General features: G+C 33.4%; 2 long non-coding RNA genes across 2 annotated transcripts; both read right to left on the reverse strand.

The window, feature by feature from the left end:
- Positions 1 to 1,082: 1,082 nt before the first annotated feature.
- Positions 1,083 to 2,525, reverse strand: LOC136065258 (uncharacterized). The gene is made up of 4 exons (XR_010626887.1): positions 2,461 to 2,525; positions 2,243 to 2,317; positions 1,542 to 1,639; positions 1,083 to 1,189 (listed from the first exon to the last, which is right to left on the reverse strand). It is a non-coding gene; the product is annotated as an uncharacterized LOC136065258 (long non-coding RNA).
- An 829-nt stretch (positions 2,526 to 3,354) lies between these two features.
- On the reverse strand, positions 3,355 to 5,952 carry LOC111999567 (uncharacterized). Its single transcript, XR_010626888.1, has 3 exons — positions 4,929 to 5,952; positions 3,871 to 3,940; positions 3,355 to 3,548 (listed from the first exon to the last, which is right to left on the reverse strand). It is a non-coding gene; the product is annotated as an uncharacterized LOC111999567 (long non-coding RNA).
- Positions 5,953 to 11,547: the final 5,595 nt, after the last annotated feature.

An 11,547-nucleotide genomic window follows, 5' to 3' on the forward strand; every position in this document is an offset into this window, starting at 1 on the left:
ACTCTTGTTATTTCTCTACTTTAATTGAGTGATCTAAAAATTAGATCAAATCAAATCTGCAAGTGCAAACACCCCTAGAAGCCTAATAAACCATAAATCTTACACCCAATACTTTTCACTATCAAACCCAAATTGGCCCTACCCCTATCTAAATCAACCCTAATCCCAATTCCCCAAAATAGAGTTGTAAGGTGCAGGATTAAGATGCTGCCTTGCTTCAACTAGCATAACACAAGATGCAGGACTCAGCTTCTGCCCTGCTTCAACTAGCATAACACTAAAATCGACAAAATACCAATACATAGCACCCACTATACACATGATAACCAATTATTTCTTTAAAAAAAAAATTAAATAAGCATAAGCCATCCTTTCTAGGATTTAACATAATTTCTCAATCCTTCAAGCATATCAATAAATAAGATTATAGTTGATTGGAGTTGCATATGCAAGAGGACAGGCAAGAACCAAGATCATTTCCTACACCACTGTTCTATTGCAAGGGACTCGTGTGAGTTCGTCCTTGGGATGTTTAGAGTTTTGTGGGTGATGCCCAAGACTATGCTTTTTTTGATTCAAGGTTGGAGAATAAAGCCAAACTCCTCCCAACAAAGAGCTTGGGATTTAAATCAACCATGTTTAATGTAGACTATGTGGAATGAAAGTAATCAAAGGATTTTTAGGGGGCATCAAATGTCAACTATGAAAATTAAGTTGACATTGGTAAGCTTATTGTTTTCTTGGCTTTTAGTTGATACAGGGTGGCCAACAAGTTTCATAGATTTCATATCCTCTTTACATTCTTCGGTTTTTGGGGGAAGACACCCAGCATACTCATCAAACCAAAGATCGGACATATTGGTGACTCAAATTTTTCAATAAAATTTCACATTACATATCCAAAAAAAGAAAAAGATTAGACAGTTTGAAAAGACATGAGATTATGTGATATCTTTTAATTTAGACTAATATTTTTATGCATGTCATAGATTTTAAACTTCCTGAATCATTTAGAGAGAGAGAGAGAGAGAGAGAGAGAGAGAGAGAGAGAGAGAGAAATAGCAAACAACTGCTTTGTCTTACCATATGTTTCTTTACGGCTTTGTCTTATTCACTCTCAAATATCTCAGCAAGACGCAAAATTGAACTCTGAAGCACAACTGCTCCCTTTTCCCATCCAGATTTCTTACTGCAAATCAATGAGATAAAAATAGCAAACAATGGCACAAAGTAATTTTTCGCCAGAATTGCCAACGGTTGACAAGCAATCTGGCATCAAACAACCATCAGATTGTATTACAAATTTACAATGAAATGTATTTTTAAGAAGACAAATAAAAAAAACCAGACACCAAAACAATCAAAAAGCAATATTAGTTTCATGTTTGAAAGGGAAATATACAGAACACATCAGTTATAACTTATATATTTAACAATGACATTCTTGAGTATTCAACAATAAAAACTTGACATCAAGCTGAAATTAGAGTTTCCCATCCCCTAGTTAAAAAAATGAGATAGATATTAGAATATGTAGATACCTTAGTGACCCAGCTTAGGTTGGTGCTATCCCCACGTAGAACCAGAGCTGGAAGAAGCCAATGGCAACATTACTGCATGAAATAACTAGGTTCGCCATCTGAAACAAATAGTTGATGTATCAACTTTGAGCAGATGCAATGTGGTCGATGGAACACTTATGGATGCCATATCTCAAACCAAGAAAAAACTATTAGAAGAATGTAAACTTTGTTAGAATTATGGTTAAAGTGATTAAATTCACTATTTCCTAATGGCTTAAACTTTTGGGACAATTAATAAATTAACATAGTATCAGACCAAGGGATCTTGAGTTTGATGCTTGTCTCCACTCTACCTCCCATTTAAAATGTTAAAATCCCACATGTTGGGCCTCGCATATTATGGAGGAGTTGCACCCACACACGAGAGGGAGCGTTACAATTATGATTAAGTAATTAAATTCATCACTTCCTAATATCTTAAGCTTTTGGATTAGCTTGTGGGATTATCGGTAATTTAACAAACTTTAATTAGTCAACAATAGATTGGTAATGTGGAAATTTAAAAATAGGATGGAGTTGAGCTACCATTATTGCATGCACATAAATGGCACTACACAAGCAAATAAATATCCAAAGCATCATCTTTGTTTTCAACAATAATATAACAAAATTACACATTGGAGGCCAAATAAAAAGGGACGATAGGTTAACAACATTACCTCCACAAGTGCAACTAAGCATACAACACAAGCAGCCAAGAAAAAGAAAATTGATCCCATTAGTTCCTCCAAAGACTAGCATCAGAGAAGTACTTCAACTTGCTGGAAATTTAAGTCCATTACGATGAATGTACACACAAATCCTTTAAAAAGTAAATATTTCAATCAGTTTCAAGAAATTTTAGACACTACCAAGAGAAGAAAATTATATTCATCACCTTCAGCATAGATGCGTACTTAAGCTGTCTGGATAGATTATGAAGTACTGCATTGACAAATTCCCAGAAAAAAAATTAAATCAATAAATAAACAAAATAAAATAACAAGGCTGCAGATAATAAGAAACTAACCATCACTAACTGATAATGCAAACAGAAAAAACAGGATGGATTTTATAACTCTGAAAAGGATCAATAGCAGGAACTGCACACATCATAAATACAGCCTGGATGAGTCAACAAGAATCATGAAATAAACATAATGAGTTTGAAACATAGGCATGAATTTGAAATTCCAATAATGGGATTGAAGCAAGTTTTAAACATCCTAGGTATTTTTTAAGCCCCACACCATCGAAAAGAAACAGATCAATAAGAAAGAGACTACTTATATGAAAAGTATTTATATATGAACATGCATTGGGAAGTAATCTAATCTTCTACCAGCAATTTGAATACCCTTCAATAGCTGTGATGAAACCAATTATCTAATTCTTCTTCTCTAAGGGGAACAAATCAATCAATTCTTGATGTTGTCTTCTTTGCCTCAACATCAAGATGAGAGATGCCAATAAACAAAGATTTTGTGTATGACGACATAGAAGATGCAGGTTGTCAGATGCTTTTTGGAGATTGACCACTTTATCAATGGTGAATTGTTTAAAAATAATGAATTGGCCTTGTTCAGAATTCATGCTCACCTATCATAAAAATTACCAGGTATCTATCCACTTTGATAGCGCTGAATCTTAGGTGGAGATCTCGAATTACAAGAATGGACATCTTCACCACCACTTCATATTCGGTTTTTTATTGGTAAATTCATATTCAAATTACTGTGTCTTTGATTTTTCTTTTTAGTGGACTTGTCCTTTTCCTCACACAAAACAATGCTCTAAATAAATATAAAAATGAAAAGGCATTACATATACCTCCAACTCTACTTCCTCAGTACAAATAGCATTGTGCATTACAGTAAAAATAACAGTTTCCAGCATGGGTTGAGGCCGAGGACCAGCAGCTAGACCTTCCTTGCTGTAACAAGTTTTTCTTTTGAGGAAACCACCAATGTAACACCAAAGTTCGAACTAGAAGAAAAGATTAATAGACATTAGTATTGAGAATCACTCTCTCAAAATCTAAATATCAATCTCTAATAAACAAAATAACATTCATATTTATAGAATAATCTAGTAATAGTAATATATACAGTTGCAACCACAGGACAATAAATATTGACCATAACAATAATAGGGCTCTAACAGTGCAAATTTCTATTTGATTTTGTTACTTCTCTAATGGATCAACACTTTGAGTCTCTATGGCATGTAGTTTCAAACCCATAGTTATTTTATTGGGCTTCTTTTTTTCTTTGTGCCTTTTAATAGTTAGAAAAAGATAAATTTGCACCTATAATGGCGTTGAGGTTTGTTTGATGCAATTCTTCCCTAAGCAATGTCAAGGACCCTAGGTGTAATGCCTGCAAAAATAAATGCGCAATGTTACTTATCAAGAAAAAAATGTACAATGTTACTTATCAAAAAAAAATGTGCAATGTCTAGATTTATCTTCCTTTTTCTCACCTGTTTAGACTGTTGACCTCCAAAATATACCCAACTTGTTAATCCCTAATTGAATTTTAATCAACTTATTTCTCCAGCATTACCAACCACAAATTTCTAACCCCAACAACCCTACCTCCCTCAAATACATGCTGCAAAATTAAATCCTCCATCCTTAATCCTATTTTCCACCCCATGAAACCCTTCAAAATTAAATATTTCCAAGGGCAATTTAAGTCATAAGCCATCTACATCTTTCTTTTGCATAAATTCTAGATTTTAAGTCATAAGCATAGATAACAGTGAAGAAATACAAGGGGCCAACATCAGATGCCAATGGATGCAAAATAACAAAGTTCAACACCATAATGTTGATATCGCTGAATGACTTAAACATCCTACATCAAGAATCTAATTTTGTGCCTAAAGATCCTATATCAACATTGGTATCAAAGCTCATTCAAGCTTCTGTCCTGCATCAGAAGATGACAAAAACCTCTTGAAACATGAGCTATGCATGAAGTTAAAAAATAATGCGCATCAAACGAATATATCTGAAATAGGTCACTTTTCAATTTCCTTGTCTACAAGAGACCCAAGAATGTAAGTCTCCATTTCCTGAAGAAGATGTACACCCTGATGGCTTTGAAGTGGGTAAACCTGAATAAAATTGAATATAGGATTTATTCAAAACTAATCATATAAAATCCAAAGAGATGGAGTGATTCTCAACAGAATATTTCAGCACTTCAATGACAGCCCTGATCAATTCTAGCAAGAACTTCATGAAGACTATCATACTCAAAGTCTTCTGTCTGAAAGCACAATCAAATTTTGGTTTCTCAGAGAAAACCAACATGCATGTGATACAAAGATGGATGGTCATCAAAACAGATCAACACAAACCTTAACCTGGTCTAGTGTGGCCTTGGCATCAACTACAAAAGAGTACGACAGCAGAAACCCATTGTAGCATTACTTAAAACGAGCACAACCAGCACAAAGTGTATACACTGCCACAGGCAAAAATAATGTCGCCTGCTCACTTAATATAGAAGGCTCCTACATAATTAAAAAAACTATAAAAATAAAAAATAAAAATAAAAACTGTTACTAATACATAATACCACAACATTCAAAAAATAATCAAACATATGATCCCTACCAAGTACTAACATAACTCATCAATGATTCAAGTGTGCAGGCTTCAAAAGTGAAAAATACACATCAAATAGAAGAAAGGACATATAAAGCATCTTCAACTAATGGCGAAATGAAACACCAAAGGTCCAAATGTGAATTTAAAATGTAAGACTATTGCAATAGTTTCAAAAGAAGAAGATGTCAATCTCTGGCACTTTGAAGCATAGATAATATTTAAGGTTTCATAAAGCACAAGGTTCGGTTAAAATAATTTCAGCATAACCATACAATTTTCCTAGGAGTATATACACATTCCTAACCCTAGTAAAAGAAAATTCCTGCCTCATTTGTTTTCTCAGACTTATTATGTACAAAGTACTTTTATCCTGGTCACATTATGACAGTAGCTGTGGTGGTCAAGGTAAACACAGGCCAGTAATGCAAGTACATCTACTAGTCAACTTCTCAAACACTACTAATAGTTCAAGCCCTTTTTAAGTTGACTGAGATATTTTTAGTCATGGATATCCCAGTACATGGAGACTACAAAGCAAAATGGATGAAAGTAATCTTACCACCTAAAAGTCAAGTTTACCAAAAATAATGTAAATTTCTTAGAAGCAAGATCTTTTAGACAATTGAACTTCAAAATTCTATCCCATAAGGATTATTTCTGCATGGTAAACTAAAATATTTGAAGCTTCAGTCTTTAAGATCACATTCATGAGTACCACAACAGATTTCAGCATCAACATTGAAACCTACGCTTCAATAAATTAGAAATAATGTGAACCAAATGAGAACAACTAGAGAACTAAAACGTATGTCATATTCATAATAGTATAAGCAAACAGACCATCCAATTAGCAAGTCCCAAAACTGCTCTCAGGAGAATTTTCCGGAGATTTAAAATGTTAGGAAAGTCACCCTGCACAAAAATGAAGAAAGTGAATATTTACAAGTACACATCCCAGAACTAAAACTCATTACATAGAAAAATACCCCACGTAAGCATTAAAGTAAATTGCATTCTAAATTTCCTAAAGAAAGATCTGATGTGTGGCCAATCCAAGAATACATCCTAACTCATACAAAAGTCAATAAAACTCAAACTCACAAGAAACTTAAATGTTCTGCAACTCTACCCCAGCTTCATTAAGTTGGTAAGTACCTTCTATTTTGTCATTATCAGGAAGTGAATTGGGTAAAAACTAAATTACCCTAACGCAATACATTTCGTTTATATCATGTTTCTAAAGTAGACTAACACAAAGGAGGATTGACCCTCATAGAGGAAGGAGAGGAATAATATGATGTAGACTCAATAAAGATGACATCAACTCTAACAAAGTGACAATCAAGTCAAGGGAAATAACATTTATACCTTTATGAGTACGAGAGTACACAAGCAAAATACACTTAAGAGATTGAGAATCAAGTTAGTAATCCCCTAGACCTAAAAAGAATAGGATAAAACCCATGTACAATCCACAGACCAATATCTGCATTACTGAGTTATTGCTAACAGCCAACCAGATCTGCCTTTCTTCCTTTTTCTCACCTATTTTGACTGTTGACCCCCAAAATATACCAAGCTTGTTAATCCCTAATTGAATCTTAATCAACCTATTTCTTCAGCATTACCAACCATAAAGCCCTAACCCCCACAAAGACATGCAGCGAAATTAAATATTTCTAAGTGCAAATTAAGTCAGAAGCCATCAACCTCTTTCTTCTGCATAAATTCTAAATCTTTTAATTTTTAAATTAATACACATACCCAATGGATCTTGAACCCACAAGGTTTTTCACTTAATATTAGAATTGGTATTTCTATAAAATGACCATCAACTTATTCGAAGAGAAATTGTTAGGAAAATGGTGAAAGTAATAGTTGAATATGACTCTCCAATACTATTATTTGACAATTAAATCAATAGCTTTCAACAGTGATCTGGTTTACTGACGGCCTTTCTAATCTGGAAAAATCCTGAAAATCTTTAAAAACTGTAATGGTTTTAACCAAACTGGGAAGAGTAAGTGAAGTTGGTTGTCATAGTTCAATCTAGCAAATAGAAATATAAAACAGGTACAAAATCGATGCAGCAACACAATAAAAGAGTCATGCACTAAGCCATTGCAACAAAGCAAATAAATGGGCACCAAACAGCAATCACAGCTGATCAGACTCATTAGAGATAGTAACAATATCCATAATGTACTTTAGGCAATAATCATGATGTTATCAGGAATGAGATCAAGTGAAACTCTGATTGGATTTGTGTTTACGGATTATGGTAATCTAAAGACTGGTATCAACATCACAGATTCACTGGCCAGTAATTAGTGTGTGAAGGAAAAAATTTTGAAGTATTAGATATTCTATGACCGTTTGGTTTTAACAATTATGGACAATCAGATGCAATTTGGGAAATTTATCAATCCAAAAGTAAACCACCAACTAGTTCTGTCATCTGCCCTCCCCAGGGATGGCACAAAATTGTCACGCAATTCCCGAAGAAAAATTCCCCCAAGAGATAAGTGTTTGAGAAAGAACAAAAGGCTACAACAGACAAAATATGTCACAATGTTAACAAAGGTCCAATGCAATAATTCTAGAATGTAACCCTCCACCTTTAAAATGAGCACATCACGCTAACAAATTCTATCTTGCACAAGAATAAAACATATTATGATGGCTGTCATTTAATGGAAAATCAAAAATTTATGAGTGCTTACATGCACATTTGTACCTAACAAAAAAGTGTTAACTGCACATATCACGTAAATTAAAAAGTCAACTAAAATTGACAAAACATACAAACATCCTGAGTAATGCAAATGTTTTCACCATACTTTCCTCTATTTAAAACACCATAAAGGAGCAAGCATGAAGAATCAAAAGGAATTTGTTTCCATTGACACGTAATTAAAGGTAAATGCACTTACACTAATGGAATTCTTTTAAATAACCTAAGATCCCACACATCTTGACGTATGACATATCTGTTTATTAAATCCTGGAAGAAGAATAGGTGACATAAAAACACTTTCAAAATAAAAGTACATACATTGGCGTAAATGGACTATTATAGAAGGCAATCACCTAACTGCCTAGAAAAAATGATAATACAAATAAAGTGTGAGAACACAGTCTAAGAGGATACATGTTCTGGCACCCACGTATGAAATTATATTTCCAAGGAGCACCAAAGCAGCATCTACCTGCAGGCTATGTCAGTAAATTTCACAACAATTGGATCTTTTAGGCTATGTTTATTTCATAATATCAACAAACCAGAGAAAGGTTGTCAATCATCATAACTATAATTCAGTAAAGCATAACTTATAAAAATAAAAGTACACACAAACAAACAAACGAACAAACATAAAGAGTCAAGCTGGGTGAACATTTAAGGTGCTCAAAGAAAAATAAGTTGAAGAAATATAAAAGAACTCGAACCCTCAATATAATGAGACTATCAAAGAAATTTGACACTGGTAACCCATGCACGAAACAACTCCATATTACTTGCCAACTAAAGTCAAACTGCAAAATTTTCTTCAAACAAAAAAAATTCAGTTTTTAGTTTTCAGTATGAGGATAACAATATTAATTAGAGCAATACAGAAGACATATATGTTCATTAATAGGGTTTATAATTTTTTGATACTAAAAAAAAATTTCTTGCAAAAAAAAAAAAAGAGCAACTCAATGACACAAACATGCTAAGGAGTTTTCCCATTCAAGAAATTTATAGAACTATACAATGCCCAGAGAAAAATAAAAAGATAGACCTAGCCCAAAGGAAAAATCAGGTAACTATTGCATATAAACTAAAAAGTCAGTCTTCTCCCCCTAAAATATTGTACATGAAAATATTATTCGAAAGGTAAGGCAACTTAGTGGGCATACCACTATGGAATCAACAGTACAGAATTTACCAGTAAAATAAGTGGATTAGGCATTGGAGATCACCTTTGATGAACTTTTCAAACGTCTAATAAGTGCTTCCAAAAATATTTTCTGCAAAATTAACATACCCATGAAACATTAAAAAAGAAAAAAAACAACAGGGTAACATAGGATTCCAAGGATCTCATAAATTAGCAGGCATCTGATACCCTGTGTTTCCATAAGCACATTGCTGCTTGCCACTCCTTAGAGGTAAGTCTATCCTCATAACTCAAATAGAGCATCTGCATAATATGCAAGATGAAAATGAGTTTGGATTTGTCTTTCAATAGACTTTTTGTTTGTCATCTTCTGATCCTCAGCAAGTGAAACTGCAGGTTTCAAATACATCTCTAAAACAGTTCTGGAGCTGCATTTTAAACCACAAGCACAGTCTGCCAAGCAATTGAGAAAATTAAAGAAACGAACACACATAAAACCCAAAGGGACACAAAACAAATTTTTTAAATATATATTTAGGGTATAACTTGCTAGCTCGAGTTTTCCCAACCAAGCGATATACATCTGAACCTCTTGATTTAACACATAATTCTGTATGATATATTTTGCAAGGCTGATGAAAATTTCATCCTGATCTTGGGCATGCAAAAGCTTTGCTTCGTCAGGCTGCCATCACTTATAATAATGCATGTGCCAACTATGTCTGAGCAACGTCTCAGCAATGCGCATGAAATAGATGTTTACAATTGGGCAGAAATCAATGTATTTAAACGAACAAGCACAAAGTTTCTACAGAAACCAAAAATCTTGATAGCTAGTTTTCTCTCCATTTAAACCAAGGTAATGATTAGAAAAATCATGTTCTTCCATAGGTGAAAAGGGCCTGTAAAAATATTTTCTGCAAAAAGGCTAGCAAATGTTCTGAGGGAGGAAAGAGAAATATAAAAGAGGTACAAAATCAATGCAGCAACTGAATAAATGAGTACATGCATTAAGGCATTGCAACAAAGCAAATAAATGGGCACCAAATAGAAATCGCATCTAATGATGATCAGACTCATTAGAGATGGTAACAACATCCATAATGTACTTTTGGTGACAATCACGATGTACAGTTATGCTCAAACTATGAGACTAACAAAGAGTTGTGATCAGGAATGAGATCAGGTGAAAATCTGATTTGACTCAAACAGAAGATCATACACAATGGTTAGCTTAAAAATAGAAGCATCATGTACATGACTTGAAGAATTAACCTATAAAGAATCTGTTTCATGGATAGTATAAAATGCATACATAAAACCTTATTTTCTTTTTCTTTTTGTTTTTATGGTAAAAAATGCATAATTAAAACATAATATTCAAGTTTCCCGTCAAGCATACATATCAATACCTTTGAATTATCAAAATGTCCATGCCTTATGGAACGGAAACAATTTAATTACGGGGTTGAATTATGTGACCCTGTATCATTTCCAGTTCAACAAAACAACAGGTTTTTAAAACACTTGAAATTGATGTCACCCTACTCTGTATTGGAGAATGTCACGTAAAAACAAAGTGAGGAATATCACTACTTTATTTACAATGTTTCCTTCTAAGGGAGCAAATGCCATCCTTGTCTGATTCCTCAATCAATGCATTAAACAGTAGACACATATTGGCCCCTAAAAATTTTGTGAGCACAGTGTTTATGTCAGCTCCTTTTCCAACAAGTTAAGATGTATGTAAGAAAGTGCAAATCCCAGATGTTGCTCCCTTTATCCGGTTTAAGAAGATAATAGGGGAAAGTCCTAAAAGTACAAACTTATAATAATAAACCCCCAAAAAATAATAACAAAGCTAAGTACAAACTTATAATTTAATTTTTGCGAAATATTTCAAGACTTAAAATTCCGATTCCCTATCTCTACAAACTTTGTCCTCATATAAACTGAGGTGCAACCTATGCCAAATAAGATAACAGTTTCCCTACCAATGTTCGAGAAAACTATATTAACATAGGGTTTAACTATTAGACATTTTCTCCTATTTTCCCCTTCTCTTTTTAAAAAAAAAAAAAAAAAAACAAACAAACAAACAAACAGGACAAACAAGACGGGCAGAACTGGAATTAGTTAAAACCAAACAAATGGAGTAAGAAATACACACTCAAAACACCAAATTTGGTCGCTCCAGCAAATTATTTTTGTCAACCAAGTAGTTAAGGGAGTATTAAGATCAAAGGTAAATAAAATCTAAAACACAGTAGCGAAAAGGTTATGATAAATATCACTATTCAATATATCATTTTTAAGGCACAAAAGGAGAAAAGTACCAACATGAGATTGTTGAGAAAACAAAGAGAATCATGATCTCAACCCAACATCACTCCAAAAAATTAGTTTTCTGACTCATAAAATCTTGATCCAATAATTAGACCTTAAACTTTAGGAGAAGAATACTGAAATCAAGAAAGAAAGAGAA

Source organism: Quercus suber, unplaced genomic scaffold (genome assembly GCF_002906115.3).
Source record: "Quercus suber isolate HL8 unplaced genomic scaffold, Cork oak 2.0 scaffold_904, whole genome shotgun sequence".
NCBI lineage: Eukaryota > Viridiplantae > Streptophyta > Magnoliopsida > Fagales > Fagaceae > Quercus > Quercus suber.